This window comes from Drosophila yakuba, chromosome 2R (assembly GCF_016746365.2).
Source record: "Drosophila yakuba strain Tai18E2 chromosome 2R, Prin_Dyak_Tai18E2_2.1, whole genome shotgun sequence".
NCBI lineage: Eukaryota > Metazoa > Arthropoda > Insecta > Diptera > Drosophilidae > Drosophila > Drosophila yakuba.
In genome coordinates, this window is record NC_052528.2 from 1,780,675 (window position 1) to 1,796,417 (window position 15,743).

Sequence of the window (15,743 nt, forward strand, 5' to 3'; positions counted from 1 at the left end):
GCCGTCCACCCCCTTAACACCAACAGAAATAAAAAAGGGGAATTCAACAATTTATACAATGATTTACGAAACTACCCAGATAGGTTCCTTACCTATACGCGTATGTCTATTTCGACTTTTCATTTTATAATAAATAAAATTAGTAGTCGTTTGATGAAGAATTGTCCAAATTTTTTTATACACCATATACTGCCCTATAACATTGAGGTAAGTTTTTAATATATTTATTGTGTATTAAGTTTGTCGGTATCGGAAACACCGTCAAAAGAAAAATTAAAAATTGTTTTTTCAATTTTCATTCGGCATATTAATTTTTGTTTCGGATCCATTTTCCTTTTGGAAAGGAAAATTGTGATGATGCGTCAAAACTTCCAACCAATTTGCGCGGTTTCATCTGGTCTTTTAAAAAAAAGCAAAACTGGTGAAATGAGGCCAAGAAGTGTAATGGCTGTAAGCCTCCTCCGAAATTCCAGGGTCTCCAGATTTTGGAATAGGAATTTTTTTCCATTCGCTTCGGAATTGGTCGCGGATGTTCTTTCATTTTTTTTTAAACAGGCTTCTGAAATAAAAATTGTATTAATTACACTGATGTCGAAAATTATCCGTATCGATAGTACTTCAAGCGGTAGCAGATGCCAAGTACAAATTTATTGCCATAGAAGTTGGAGGTTACGGAAAACCGAGGACTCTACAGCGTCCCATACCTAGAATACGAGGGGAAACAAAAATTTCATCAGCCCCAGAATTGATGCCGGAGCGACTGTCCTCCCTATCCCCTTTTGCGTTCAATCGGCTACGGGTTCTGGTTAACCCACACCGCGTAGGCGGGAAGTTTTTCGAAAAATTAGGATTAGGAAGGGGATAGAGATCCCCTTCTTGCTAAAAGGTCTCATAACGTCATTGCTTTATTAGATTCAACGAATCCAGATGAAGTGAGACAAACCTTAAAGGCCTTAATCGACGAGTACCCGCACCTTTTTGATCCCTTGTCGTCGGGTAAGACCGTCGACACTAGTGTAAAGACCAAAATCGGCACGAACACTTCAGACCCAATTTACACAAAAAGCTACCAGTACCCAGCTTACATGAGGTCTGAAGTGGATAAGCAATTCGGGGAACTCCTGAGTGATGGTATCATATGTCGGTATAACTCTCCGGTGTGGATAGTGCCGAAAAAGGTGGCGGTTGGTCATTGATTTCAAACGCTTAAGTGCGGTCACAATTTCCGACACATATCCGATGCCGTACATAAATTCTACGCTGGCTCGCCTTTGCGGAGCCAGAAACTTCCCAACACTTAACCTTACTTTGGGGTTCTATCAAATACACATGAAACCATCCGATACCGTGAAAACGGCATTCTCCACCCTAAACGGGAAGTATGAGGTCCTCCGCCTTCCCATCGGTTTGAAAAACGTCCCGGTTATCTTCCAACGAATGTTCGATGATGTTCTTAGGGAACACATCGGCAAAATTTGTTACGGTTACATTGATGACATTATCGTCTTTACTAACGATTATGATAGCTATGATTATGATTAGCAAAAATAAAAAATAAAATAAAATAGCAAATATATGAATTTTGATGAATGATACATAAATAAATTTTCATTGTTTTCTGTTTTAACTATTATTTTATAAACCATGTCCTTTTTGGACATTGCCATTGATACTTTGCCACTTTTTGAAAACGAAGAACTTTTCAAAAAATTACTTTTGCTCTACAACCACATCGATGGCTAATATATCCTTTATTACTGTGAATGTACATGCATTCGTATCTAGTAGTTTCAAATTTCAAACTGCTGAGTTGTCAAATAATAAGTTAATTTTTTAATAATTTTACTTTTTGGTTAATTTTTTTTTTTTGGATAAATGGGAAATGTCTAGAGAAATTTTGCAATTATGATTGATAATGCTAGCTCGGTGATTAAAGATGTGATTTACTTTAAAACAAATACACCTGCTTTGCACGTTCATTAATTTACCAGCGCAGGGCGCTTTTAAACTAAACTGTATTTACTAAATGTAAAAGCAATTGACATATTTCAAAATCAGTTTTATATCTTATAAAAAACTAAAGGTCTCCCAAAGCCAGAAAATTAAATATAGTCTTAAACAGAAAGTTGCTAATATATGAAACAAAATTTTAAAAAACGCACGAAGCTGTTCGCAAAGTATTTTTAAGTTCATCAAAAGCCCCACTACCATTTACTGTGGATGAACTGGTCATCATATTGGACCTTGGACATCAGTAACTATGTATCCCCATAACTTGTGGTCTTTTAATCAATTTGGAGTCCATGAAGCCGTGTCCTAAATCTAGTGAGGGTCTGTTGACCTGCATACATTTAACGGATTATATCTTTACAAGGCTGTCCAAATATGAATTGCACAATTGATAGATCCACGGCTTAAAAAGCAAATCTTCCGATCTCCTTTCAACGCTGGACATGCCGAACAATTTTTAAAAAAATGAGATGACCGTCTTCATAAATGCCACAGGTTATTTCGTACTCCATGCTGTAAACCCGTCACCACCTCTTAAAATCCGCCAAACTCTATTTCAGTTAGTCAAAAAATATTGAAGATTTGCACAGAATTGAAGCACTTGGATGAAAATATAAATCCCCTACAATACTGTAACTGTATCTATGTAATGTAACATACCTATTTTCACTAACCATTACGAGAATTACTAAATTTTAAGCCGAATGATTCTATATGAAAACAAGAAAGAACGCTATAGTCGAGTTCCCCGACTATCTGATACCCGTTACTCAGCTAGTGTAAGTGCGAAGGACAGTTTTTGGCGGTTTGTGGGCGTTAGAGTGGGCGTGGCCAAAAGTTTTTTGGCAAATAGATAGAAATTTACAAGACTAATACAAAAATGAAAAAATTTCAAAACATTTTTCAAAAGTGTGGGCGTGGCAGCTTTGGGCGGTTTGTGGACGTTAGAGTGGGCGTGGCAAAAAGTTTTTTTGCAAATCGATAGAAATTTACAAGACCAATACAAAAATGAAAAAATATTAAAACATTTTTCAAAAATGTGGGCGTGGCAGTTTTGGGCGGTTTGTGGGCGTTAGAGTGGGCGTGGCAACCTGAATCGACAAACTTGCGCTGCGCCTATGTCCCTGGAGTCTGTATACTTAATCTCAACTTTCTAGCTTTTGTAGTTCCTGAGATCTCGACGTTCATACGGACAGACGGACAGACGGACAGACGGACAGACGGACAGACGGACGGACAGACGGACATGGCCAAATCGACTCGGCTATTGATCCTGATCAAGAATATATATACTTTATATGGTCGGAAACGCTTCCTTCTGCCTGTTACATACTTTTCAACGAATCTAGTATACCCTTTTACTCTACGAGTAACGGGTATAACTATAGTACCTAAATTTGTATGTGTTCCCACATCAACAAAGCCTAAGCGCATGCTTAGCATGGCTGGACATATAATATGTATCCGCAGGGCTTCCTTTTCGAACAATTCTGAAATTAGATTTTTGCAAGGAATTCCACACATGTGCACTTACAAATTATGACTTAAAGTTTCGTGCTTTTTTAGGAAGCTGATATCCAATTTGGTTCCTTATATTATTACTTTTTACTACGTACATCACCCTAAAATTATAAAATAATTTGGATTTTTTTTTAACGCGCGAGTCAAAGGCCACACCTCCCACCCAACCAACTGAGGGGCGGTGCCGTGTATCGTACGACTCGAATCGCGGGAAGATAGACGCGATATAGTAAGATTTAAGAATTTGTTAAATACTTTAGTATGGATCGCTTTAAGAACGACAGAAAGTCAAAATTAGGGATAATAGGATAGAATATATTATAGTCAGAACATAATTCTGTAGGGATCATGCAAAGTTAGATCTACATTGATTTAAAATTAGGGATACGTAATTTCAAGAAAATCTGCTTGAAACAGTAAAGTTTAGCCGACTAACCAAGTCGGGACTATCAACTTTACCATGAATAAGGTTAAAAAAAAAGACTGTTCCAAGCATCGTTCTACGGTTAGCTAAGGAGATTTAGTTAATTAACTACTTAAATAAGAAGGTAATCTAAGGTTTACATCCCAATTAACGCGCCGTAAGGCAAAAAAAAAGAAGTTCTTTTGGTCATGTAAGGATCATCAAATTCCTTTGACCACCGTTTTATAGACCAAGCACATCCCTGGCCTTATTGACAATGGACGAAATATGGTCTGAAAATTTAAGTTTAGGGTCCAGAAGAGCACCAAGACCATCAAAAGTGTAAAAGGTCATAACATTACACTTAGAACCATTTATGTTTAATACGTTCCAACGGCACCAGGGTTGAAAGCTATCTAGATCGTATTGTAAGTCCAAATGGCGAGAAATGTTTTTATACTGCAGGCATAATTTTACATCATCAGCGTACATAAGTACACGCCAATGCTTTATTATTAAGGGAAGGTCGTTAATAAATAAGGTTAAAAGGTGCGGACCTAGGTGTCTCCCTTGTGGGACACCGGATGTGACTCGGAGAATACCAGAAAGAGAATTTTTAAAGAGTACCCGTTGCGTCCTGCCTTAGAATCCAATTTAGGAGATCAACAGCGAAACCTAATAAATCCAGTTTTTTTTTTAAAAAGTGAACAGAGTCGAATGCTTTGCTAAAATCCGTATAGATAACATCTGTTTAAAGATTATTTTTGAAGCTCTGTACTACAAAGGAGGTTAGCTCCAGAAGATTAGTAGTTGTTGATCTGCGTTTCATGAACCCATGCTGACATGGTGATATAATTGACCTACAAAGGTGCTGCAAATGAGGAGTAATAACGTTTTCAAAAACCTTAGGGATAGCAGACAATTTAGAGATTCCTCTATAATTGCTTGCATCCGATTTACTACCTTTTTTATGGAGAGGGATCACAAAGAACTCCTTCCATATATGGGGGAACTAGGAAGATTCCAGAGATAAGTTAAACAGTTTTAGTAGAGGTTTGCACAAGGCTTCCGCACAGAATCTAAGCACACAGCCAGGAATTCCGTCGGGACCTGGCGAAAAGGCAGGTTTAACTCGCATTAATATTTCTTGGGCTGAAGGCAGAGTGCGCGCGAGATGCGAAGCGAATCGATGCGAAGCGAAGCGAGAAGCTATGAGCAAAGCGAGAAGATGACAGAGTGAGAGCGAGGCGAGAAGCGAGCTATATTGCTCTCTTTTAGTTATAAATGTGACCGCAATGCATTCGGACGAAGAATTTTTCGCATCAAGCGCAACTATAAACTTTCTATTAAAAAAACAAGAGAGAACGCTATAGTCGAGTTCCCCGACTATCTGATACCCGTTACTCAGCTAGTGTAAGTGCGAAGGACAGTTTTTGGCGGTTTGTGGGCGTTAGAGTGGGCGTGGCAAAAAGTTTTTTGGCGAAAAGATAGAAATTTACAAGACTAATACAAAAATGAAAAAATATCAAAACATTTTTCAAAAGTGTGGGCGTGGCAGCTTTGGGCGGTTTGTGGGCGTAAGAGTGGGCGTGGCAAAAAGATTTTTTGCAAGTCGATAGAAATTTTCAAGACCAATACAAAAATGAAAAAATATTAAAACATTTTTCAAAAGTGTGGGCGTGGCAGTTTTGGGCGGTTTGTGGGCGTTAGAGTGGGCGTGGCAAAAAGTTTTTTTGCAAATCGATAGAAATTTACCATACCAATACAAAAATGAAAAAATATCAAAACATTTTTCAAAAGTGTGGGCGTCGCAGTTTTGGGCGGTTTGTGGGCGTTAGAGTGGGCGTGGCAACATGAATCGACAAACTTGCGCTGCGTCTATGTCTCTGGAGTCTGTGTGCTTAGTCTCAACTTTCTAGCTTTTGTAGTTCCTGAGATCTCGACGTTCATACGGACAGACAGACGGACAGACGGACATGGCCAATTCGACTCGGCTATTGATCCTGATCAAGAATATATATACTTTATATGGTCGGAAACGCTTCCTTCTGCCTGTAACATACTTTTCAACGAATCTAGTATACCCTTTTACTCTACGAGTAACGGGTATAAAAACCGCCGTCCACCCCCTTAACACCAACAGAAATAAAAAAGGGGAATTCAACAATTTATACAATGATTTACGAAACTACCCAGATAGGTTCCTTACCTATACGCGTATGTCTATTTCGACTTTTCATTTTATATTAAATAAAATTAGTAGTCGTTTGATGAAGAATTGGCCAAATTTTTTTATACACCATATACTGCCCTATAACATTGAGGTAAGTTTTTAATATATTTATTGTGTATTAAGTTTGTCGGTATCGGAAACACCGTCAAAAGAAAAATTAAAAATTGTTTTTTCAATTTTCATTCGGCATATTAATTTTTGTTTCGGATCCATTTTCCTTTTGGAAAGGAAAATTGTGATGATGCGTCAAAACTTCCAACCAATTTGCGCGGTTTCATCTGGTCTTTTAAAAAAAGCAAAACTGGTGAAATGAGGCCAAGAAGTGTAATGCCTCCTCCGAAATTCCAGGGTCTCCAGATTTTGGAATAGGAATTTTTTTCCATTCGCTTCGGAATTGGTCGCGGTGTTCTTCCATTTTTTTTTAAACAGGCCTCTGAAATAAAAATTGTATTAATTACACTGATGTCGAAAATTATCCGTATCGATAGTACTTCAAGCGGTAGCAGATGCCAAGTACAAATTTATTGCCATAGAAGTTGGAGGTTGAGGAAAACCGAGTACTCTACAGCGTCCCATACCTAGAATACGAGGGGAAACAAAAATTTCATCAGCCCCAGAATTGATGCCGGAGCGACTGTCCTCCCTATCCCCTTTTGCGTTCAATCGGCTACGGGTTCTGGTAAACCCACACCGCGTAGGCGGGAAGTTTTTCGAAAAATTAGGATTAGGAAGGGGATAGAGATTCCCTTCTTGCTAAAAGGTCTCATAACGTCATTGCTTTATTAGATTCAACGAATCCAGATGAAGTGAGACAAACCTTAAAGGCCTTAATCGACGAGTACCCGCACCTTTTTGATCCCTTGTCGCCGGGTAAGACCGTCGACACTAGTGTAAAGACCAAAATCGGCACGAACACTTCAGACCCAATTTACACAAAAAGCTACCAGTACCCAGCTTACATGAGGTCTGAAGTGGATAAGCAATTCGGGGAACTCCTGAGTGATGGTATCATATGTCGGTATAACTCTCCGGTGTGGATAGTGCCGAAAAAGGTGGCGGTTGGTCATTGATTTCAAACGCTTAAGTGCGGTCACAATTTCCGACACATATCCGATGCCGTACATAAATTCTACGCTGGCTCGCCTTTGCGGAGCCAGAAACTTCCCAACACTTAACCTTACTTTGGGGTTCTATCAAATACACATGAAACCATCCGATACCGTGAAAACGGCATTCTCCACCCTAAACGGGAAGTATGAGGTCCTCCGCCTTCCCATCGGTTTGAAAAACGCCCCGGCTATCTTCCAACGAATGTTCGATGATGTTCTTAGGGAACACATCGGCAAAATTTGTTACGGTTACATTGATGACATTATCGTCTTTACTAACGATTATGATAGCTACTGGAAGAACCCCTTAGGCTTCGAACGCCATCTTATTCCCGTCGGTACTGGTCTTTTGTCTGAGTTAGTCGTTAACCTGGGAAAATTCATTAAACCATCGGTGGTCAACGGGGTTAAAATCAGCGTTTAAAAAACTGCCGTAAGTTTCATTTCACATGATTTTGCTTCTGCTTCTGAAAAATCAGAAGTCGCAGTCAAAGCATAAGTAAAAATCACGCAGCGACGAATGCTTTGCTGTTGCTTTGGATCGTAGACGTAAGTCGCTGCTGCAGCTACGACTTTCGGAAGTCGTCAGCAGTCGCAGCAGCATAAGTCGGCGCCTTCGACTGTTTGCTGCTTTTGATTTTCGTTGCTATTTCTACTTCGACTTTTCGAGCAGCATAAGGCGACACACGCATGAGGAGACAAATTTATTCAGTAGCCGCGACTTGTATTTAATTTAAATTTAATGTAAATATTTAATGTAAATTTTTTGGAAATTACTTATAGCGTACTTCTTGTACTTTTTTATTTTTTTGACTTTCTTTTTGTATAATGCTTATGAAATAATAAAACTAATCAATTTTAAAAAAATTATAGAAACAAAATTAGCAAAAATAAAAAATAAAATAAATGATAATGATAATAATGAATTTTGATGAATGATACATAAATAAATTTTCATTGTTTTCTGTTTTAACTATTATTTTATAAACCATGTCCTTTTTGGACATTGCCATTGATACTTTGCCACTTTTTGAAAACGAAGAACTTTTCAAAAAATTACTTTTGCTCTACAACCACATCGATGGCTAATATATCCTTTATTACTGTGAATGTACATGCATTCGTATCTAGTAGTTTCAAATTTCAAACTGCTGAGTTGTCAAATAATAAGTTAATTTTTTAATAATTTTACTTTTTGGTTAATTTTTTTTTTTTGGATAAATGGGAAATATCTAGAGAAATTTTGCAATTATGATTGATAATGCTAGCTCGGTGATCAAAGCATGTGATTTACTTTAAAACAAATACACCTGCTTTGCACGTTCATTAATTTAGCAGCGCAGGGCGCTTTTAAACTAAACTGTATTTACTAAATGTAAAAGCAATTAACATATTTCAAAATCAGTTTTATATCTTATAAAAAACTAAAGGTCTCCCAAAGCCAGAAAATTAAATATAGTCTTAAACAGAAAGTTGCTAATATATGAAACAAAATTTAAAAAAACCCACGAAGCTGTTCGCAAAGTATTTTTAAGTTCATCAAAAGCCCCACTACCATTTACTGTGGATGAACTGGTCATCATATTGGACCTTGGACATCAGTAACTATGTATACCCATAACTTGTTGTCTTTTAATCAATTTGGAGTCCATGAAGCCGTGTCCTAAATCTAGTGAGGGTCTGTTGACCTGCATACATTTAACGGATTATATCTTTACAAGGCTGTCCAAATATGAATTGCACAATTGATAGATCCACGGCTTAAAAAGCAAATCTTCCGATCTCCTTTCACCGCTGGACATGCCGAACAATTTTAAAAAAAATGAGATGACCGTCTTCATAAATGCCACAGGTTATTTCGTACTCCATGCTGTAAACCCGTCACCACCTCTTAAAATCCGCCAAACTCTATTTCAGTTAGTCCAAAAAATATTGAAGATTTGCACAGAATTGAAGCACTTGGATGAAAATATAAATCCCCTACATTACTGTAACTGTATCTATGTAATGTAACATACCTATTTTCACTAACCATTACGAGAATCACTAAATTTTAAGCCGAATGATTCTATATGAAAACTATAGTACCTAAATTTGTATGTGTTCCCACAACATCAACAAAGCCTAAGCGCATGCTTAGCATGGCTGGACATATAATATGTATCCGCAGGGCTTCCTTTAAATCGAACAATTCTGAAATTAGATTTTTGCAAGGAATTCCACACATGTGCACTTACAAATTATGACTTAAAGTTTCGTGCTTTTTTAGGAAGCTGATATCCAATTTGGTTCCTTATATTATTACTTTTTACTACGTACATCACCCTAAAATTATAAAATAATTTGGATTTTTTTTTAACGCGCGAGTCAAAGGCCACACCTCCCACCCAACCAACTGAGGGGCGGTGCCGTGTATCGTACGACTCGAATCGCGGGAAGATAGACGCGATATAGTAAGATTTAAGAATTTGTTAAATACTTTAGTATGGATCGCTTTAAGAACGACAGAAAGTCAAAATTAGGGATAATAGGATAGAATATATTATAGTCAGAACATAATTCTGTAGGGATCATGCAATTCAAAGTTAGATCTACATTGATTTATAATTAGAGATATGTAATTTCAAGTGAATCTGCTTGAAACAGTGAAGTTTAGCCGACTAACCAAGTCGGGACTATCAACTTTACCATGAATAAGGTTAAAAAAAAAGACTGTTCCAAGCATCGTTCTACGGTTAGCTAAGGAGATTTAGTTAATTAACTACTTAAATAAGAAGGTAATCTAAGGTTTACATCCCAATTAAGGCGCCGTAAGGCAAAAAAAAAGAAGTTCTTTTGGTCATGTAAGGATCATCAAATTCCTTTGACCACCGTTTTATAGACCAAGCACATCCCTGGCCTTATTGACAATGGACGAAATATGGTCTGAAAATTTAAGTTTAGGGTCCAGAAGAGCACCAAGACCATCAAAAGTGTAAAAGGTCATAACATTACACTTAGAACCATTTATGTTTAATACGTTCCAACGGCACCAGGGTTGAAAGCTATCTAGATCGTATTGTAAGTCCAAATGGCGAGAAATGTTTTTATACTGCAGGCATAATTTTACATCATCAGCGTACATAAGTACACGCCAATGCTTTATTATTAAGGGAAGGTCGTTAATAAATAAGGTTAAAAGGTGCGGACCTAGGTGTCTCCCTTGTGGGACACCGGATGTGACTCGGAGAATACCAGAAAGAGAATTTTTAAAGAGTACCCGTTGCGTCCTGCCATTTAGATAACTTAGAATCCAATTTAGGAGATCAACAGCGAAACCTAATAAATCCAGTTTTTTTTTTAAAAAGTGAACAGAGTCGAATGCTTTGCTAAAATCCGTATAGATAACATCTGTTTAAAGATTATTTTTGAAGCTCTGTACTACAAAGGAGGTTAGCTCCAGAAGATTAGTAGTTGTTGATCTGCGTTTCATGAACCCATGCTGACATGGTGATATAATTGACCTACAAAGGTGCTGCAAATGAGGAGTAATAACGTTTTCAAAAACCTTAGGGATAGCAGACAATTTAGAGATTCCTCTATAATTGCTTGCATCCGATTTACTACCTTTTTTATGGAGAGGGATCACAAAGAACTCCTTCCATATATGGGGGAACTAGGAAGATTCCAGAGATAAGTTAAACAGTTTTAGTAGAGGTTTGCACAAGGCTTCCGCACAGAATCTAAGCACACAGCCAGGAATTCCGTCGGGACCTGGCGAAAAGGCAGGTTTAACTCGCATTAATATTTCTTGGGCTGAAGGCAGAGTGCGCGCGAGATGCGAAGCGAATCGATGCGAAGCGAAGCGAGAAGCTATGAGCAAAGCGAGAAGATGACAGAGTGAGAGCGAGGCGAGAAGCGAGCTATATTGCTCTCTTTTAGTTATAAATGTGACCGCAATGCATTCGGACGAAGAATTTTTCGCATCAAGCGCAACTATAAACTTTCTATTAAAAAAACAAGAGAGAACGCTATAGTCGAGTTCCCCGACTATCTGATACCCGTTACTCAGCTAGTGTAAGTGCGAAGGACAGTTTTTGGCGGTTTGTGGGCGTTAGAGTGGGCGTGGCAAAAAGTTTTTTGGCGAAAAGATAGAAATTTACAAGACTAATACAAAAATGAAAAAATATCAAAACATTTTTCAAAAGTGTGGGCGTGGCAGCTTTGGGCGGTTTGTGGGCGTAAGAGTGGGCGTGGCAAAAAGATTTTTTGCAAGTCGATAGAAATTTTCAAGACCAATACAAAAATGAAAAAATATTAAAACATTTTTCAAAAGTGTGGGCGTGGCAGTTTTGGGCGGTTTGTGGGCGTTAGAGTGGGCGTGGCAAAAAGTTTTTTTGCAAATCGATAGAAATTTACCATACCAATACAAAAATGAAAAAATATCAAAACATTTTTCAAAAGTGTGGGCGTCGCAGTTTTGGGCGGTTTGTGGGCGTTAGAGTGGGCGTGGCAACATGAATCGACAAACTTGCGCTGCGTCTATGTCTCTGGAGTCTGTGTGCTTAGTCTCAACTTTCTAGCTTTTGTAGTTCCTGAGATCTCGACGTTCATACGGACAGACAGACGGACAGACGGACATGGCCAATTCGACTCGGCTATTGATCCTGATCAAGAATATATATACTTTATATGGTCGGAAACGCTTCCTTCTGCCTGTAACATACTTTTCAACGAATCTAGTATACCCTTTTACTCTACGAGTAACGGGTATAAAAACCGCCGTCCACCCCCTTAACACCAACAGAAATAAAAAAGGGGAATTCAACAATTTATACAATGATTTACGAAACTACCCAGATAGGTTCCTTACCTATTATATTAAATAAAATTAGTAGTCGTTTGATGAAGAATTGGCCAAATTTTTTTATACACCATATACTGCCCTATAACATTGAGGTAAGTTTTTAATATATTTATTGTGTATTAAGTTTGTCGGTATCGGAAACACCGTCAAAAGAAAAATTAAAAATTGTTTTTTCAATTTTCATTCGGCATATTAATTTTTGTTTCGGATCCATTTTCCTTTTGGAAAGGAAAATTGTGATGATGCGTCAAAACTTCCAACCAATTTGCGCGGTTTCATCTGGTCTTTTAAAAAAAAGCAAAACTGGTGAAATGAGGCCAAGAAGTGTAATGGCTGTAAGCCTCCTCCGAAATTCCAGGGTCTCCAGATTTTGGAATAGGAATTTTTTTCCATTCGCTTCGGAATTGGTCGCGGATGTTCTTCCATTTTTTTTTAAACAGGCTTCTGAAATAAAAATTGTATTAATTACACTGATGTCGAAAATTATCCGTATCGATAGTACTTCAAGCGGTAGCAGATGCCAAGTACAAATTTATTGCCATAGAAGTTGGAGGTTACGGAAAACCGAGGACTCTACAGCGTCCCATACCTAGAATACGAGGGGAAACAAAAATTTCATCAGCCCCAGAATTGATGCCGGAGCGACTGTCCTCCCTATCCCCTTTTGCGTTCAATCGGCTACGGGTTCTGGTAAACCCACACCGCGTAGGCGGGAAGTTTTTCGAAAAATTAGGATTAGGAAGGGGATAGAGATCCCCTTCTTGCTAAGAGGTCTCATAACGTCATTGCTTTATTAGATTCAACGAATCCAGATGAAGTGAGACAAACCTTAAAGGCCTTAATCGACGAGTACCCGCACCTTTTTGATCCCTTGTCGCCGGGTAAGACCGTCGACACTAGTGTAAAGACCAAAATCGGCACGAACACTTCAGACCCAATTTACACAAAAAGCTACCAGTACCCAGCTTACATGAGGTCTGAAGTGGATAGGCAATTCGGGGAACTCCTGAGTGATGGTATCATATGTCGGTATAACTCTCCGGTGTGGATAGTGCCGAAAAAAGGTGGCGGTTGGTCATTGATTTCAAACGCTTAAGTGCGGTCACAATTTCCGACACATATCCGATGCCGTACATAAATTCTACGCTGGCTCGCCTTTGCGGAGCCAGAAACTTCCCAACACTTAACCTTACTTTGGGGTTCTATCAAATACACATGAAACCATCCGATACCGTGAAAACGGCATTCTCCACCCTAAACGGGAAGTATGAGGTCCTCCGCCTTCCCATCGGTTTGAAAAACGCCCCGGCTATATTCCAACGAATGTTCGATGATGTTCTTAGGGAACACATCGGCAAAATTTGTTACGGTTACATTGATGACATTATCGTCTTTACTAACGATTATGATAGCTACTGGAAGAACCCCTTAGGCTTCGAACGCCATCTTATTCCCGTCGGTACTGGTCTTTTGTCTGAGTTAGTCGTTAACCTGGGAAAATTTCTTAAACCATCGGTGGTCAACGGGGTTAAAATCAGCGTTTAAAAAACTGCCGTAAGTTTCATTTCACATGATTTTGCTTCTGCTTCTGAAAAATCAGAAGTCGCAGTCAAAGCATAAGTAAAAATCACGCAGCGACGAATGCTTTGCTGTTGCTTTGGATCGTAGACGTAAGTCGCTGCTGCAGCTACCGACGACTTTCGGAAGTCGTCAGCAGTCGCAGCAGCATAAGTCGGCGCCATCGACTGTTTGCTGCTTTTGATTTTCGTTGCTATTTCTACTTCGACTTTTCGAGCAGCATAAGGCGACACACGCATGAGGAGACAAATTCATTCAGTAGCCGCGACTTGTATTTAATTACGAATGACTAAATTTTTTGGAAATTACTTATAGCGTACTTCTTGTACTTTTTTATTTTTTTTACTTTCTTTTTGTATAATGCTTATGAAATAATAAAACTAATCAATTTTAAAAAAATTATAGAAACAAAATTAGCAAAAATAAAAAATAAAATAAAATAGCAAATATATGAATTTTGATGAATGATACATAAATAAATTTTCATTGTTTTCTGTTTTAACTATTATTTTATAAACCATGTCCTTTTTGGACATTGCCATTGATACTTTGCCACTTTTTGAAAACGAAGAACTTTTCAAAAAATTACTTTTGCTCTACAACCACATCGATGGCTAATATATCCTTTATTACTGTGAATGTACATGCATTCGTATCTAGTAGTTTCAAATTTCAAACTGCTGAGTTGTCAAATAATAAGTTAATTTTTTAATAATTTTACTTTTTGGTTAATTTTTTTTTTTGGATAAATGGGAAATGTCTAGAGAAATTTTGCAATTATGATTGATAATGCTAGCTCGGTGATTAAAGATGTGATTTACTTTAAAACAAATACACCTGCTTTGCACGTTCATTAATTTACCAGCGCAGGGCGCTTTTAAACTAAACTGTATTTACTAAATGTAAAAGCAATTGACATATTTCAAAATCAGTTTTATATCTTATAAAAAACTAAAGGTCTCCCAAAGCCAGAAAATTAAATATAGTCTTAAACAGAAAGTTGCTAATATATGAAACAAAATTTAAAAAAACGCACGAAGCTGTTCGCAAAGTATTTTTAAGTTCATCAAAAGCCCCACTACCATTTACTGTGGATGAACTGGTCATCATATTGGACCTTGGACATCAGTAACTATGTATCCCCATAACTTGTGGTCTTTTAATCAATTTGGAGTCCATGAAGCCGTGTCCTAAATCTAGTGAGGGTCTGTTGACCTGCATACATTTAACGGATTATATCTTTACAAGGCTGTCCAAATATAAATTGCACAATTGATAGATCCACGGCTTAAAAAGCAAATCTTCCGATCTCCTTTCACCGCTGGACATGCCGAACAATTTAAAAAAAAATGAGATGACCGTCTTCATAAATGCCACAGGTTATTTCGTACTCCATGCTGTAAACCCGTCACCACCTCCTAAAATCCGCCAAACTCTATTTCAGTTAGTCCAAAAAATATTGAAGATTTACACAGAATTGAAGCACTTGGATGAAAATATAAATCCCCTACATTACTGTAACTGTATCTATGTAATGTAACATACCTATTTTCACTAACCATTACGAGAATCACTAAATTTTAAGCCGAATGATTCTATATGATAACTATAGTACCTAAATTTGTATGTGTTCCCACAACATCAACAAAGCCTAAGCGCATGCTTAGCATGGCTGGACATATAATATGTATCCGCAGGGCTTCCTTTAAATCGAACAATTCTGAAATTAGATTTTTGCAAGGAATTCCACACATGTACACTTACAAATTATGACTTAAAGTTTCGTGCTTTTTTAGGAAGCTGATATCCAATTTGGTTCCTTATATTATTACTTTTTACTACGTACATCACCCTAAAATTATAAAATAATTTGGATTTTTTTTTAACGCGCGAGTCAAAGGCCACACCTCCCACCCAACCAACTGAGGGGCGGTGCCGTGTATCGTACGACTCGAATCGCGGGAAGATAGACGCGATATAGTAAGATTTAAGAATTTGTTAAATACTTTAGTATGGATCGCTTTAAGAACGACAGAAAGTCAA

General features: G+C 37.8%; 3 long non-coding RNA genes across 3 annotated transcripts; 1 reads left to right on the forward strand and 2 right to left on the reverse strand.

Moving 5' to 3' along the window:
- Nucleotides 1-50: 50 nt before the first annotated feature.
- LOC26534837 lies at nucleotides 51-665 on the reverse strand. Its single transcript, XR_005560706.2, has 2 exons — nucleotides 618-665; nucleotides 51-559 (listed from the first exon to the last, which is right to left on the reverse strand). It is a non-coding gene; the product is annotated as an uncharacterized LOC26534837 (long non-coding RNA).
- An 832-nt stretch (nucleotides 666-1,497) lies between these two features.
- Nucleotides 1,498-2,709, forward strand: LOC120321136. Its single transcript, XR_005560707.1, has 2 exons — nucleotides 1,498-2,331; nucleotides 2,406-2,709. It is a non-coding gene; the product is annotated as an uncharacterized LOC120321136 (long non-coding RNA).
- A 9,377-nt stretch (nucleotides 2,710-12,086) lies between these two features.
- Nucleotides 12,087-15,650, reverse strand: LOC26534609. The gene is made up of 2 exons (XR_001453749.3): nucleotides 15,465-15,650; nucleotides 12,087-12,566 (listed from the first exon to the last, which is right to left on the reverse strand). It is a non-coding gene; the product is annotated as an uncharacterized LOC26534609 (long non-coding RNA).
- Between the last annotated feature and the right edge of the window lie 93 nt (nucleotides 15,651-15,743).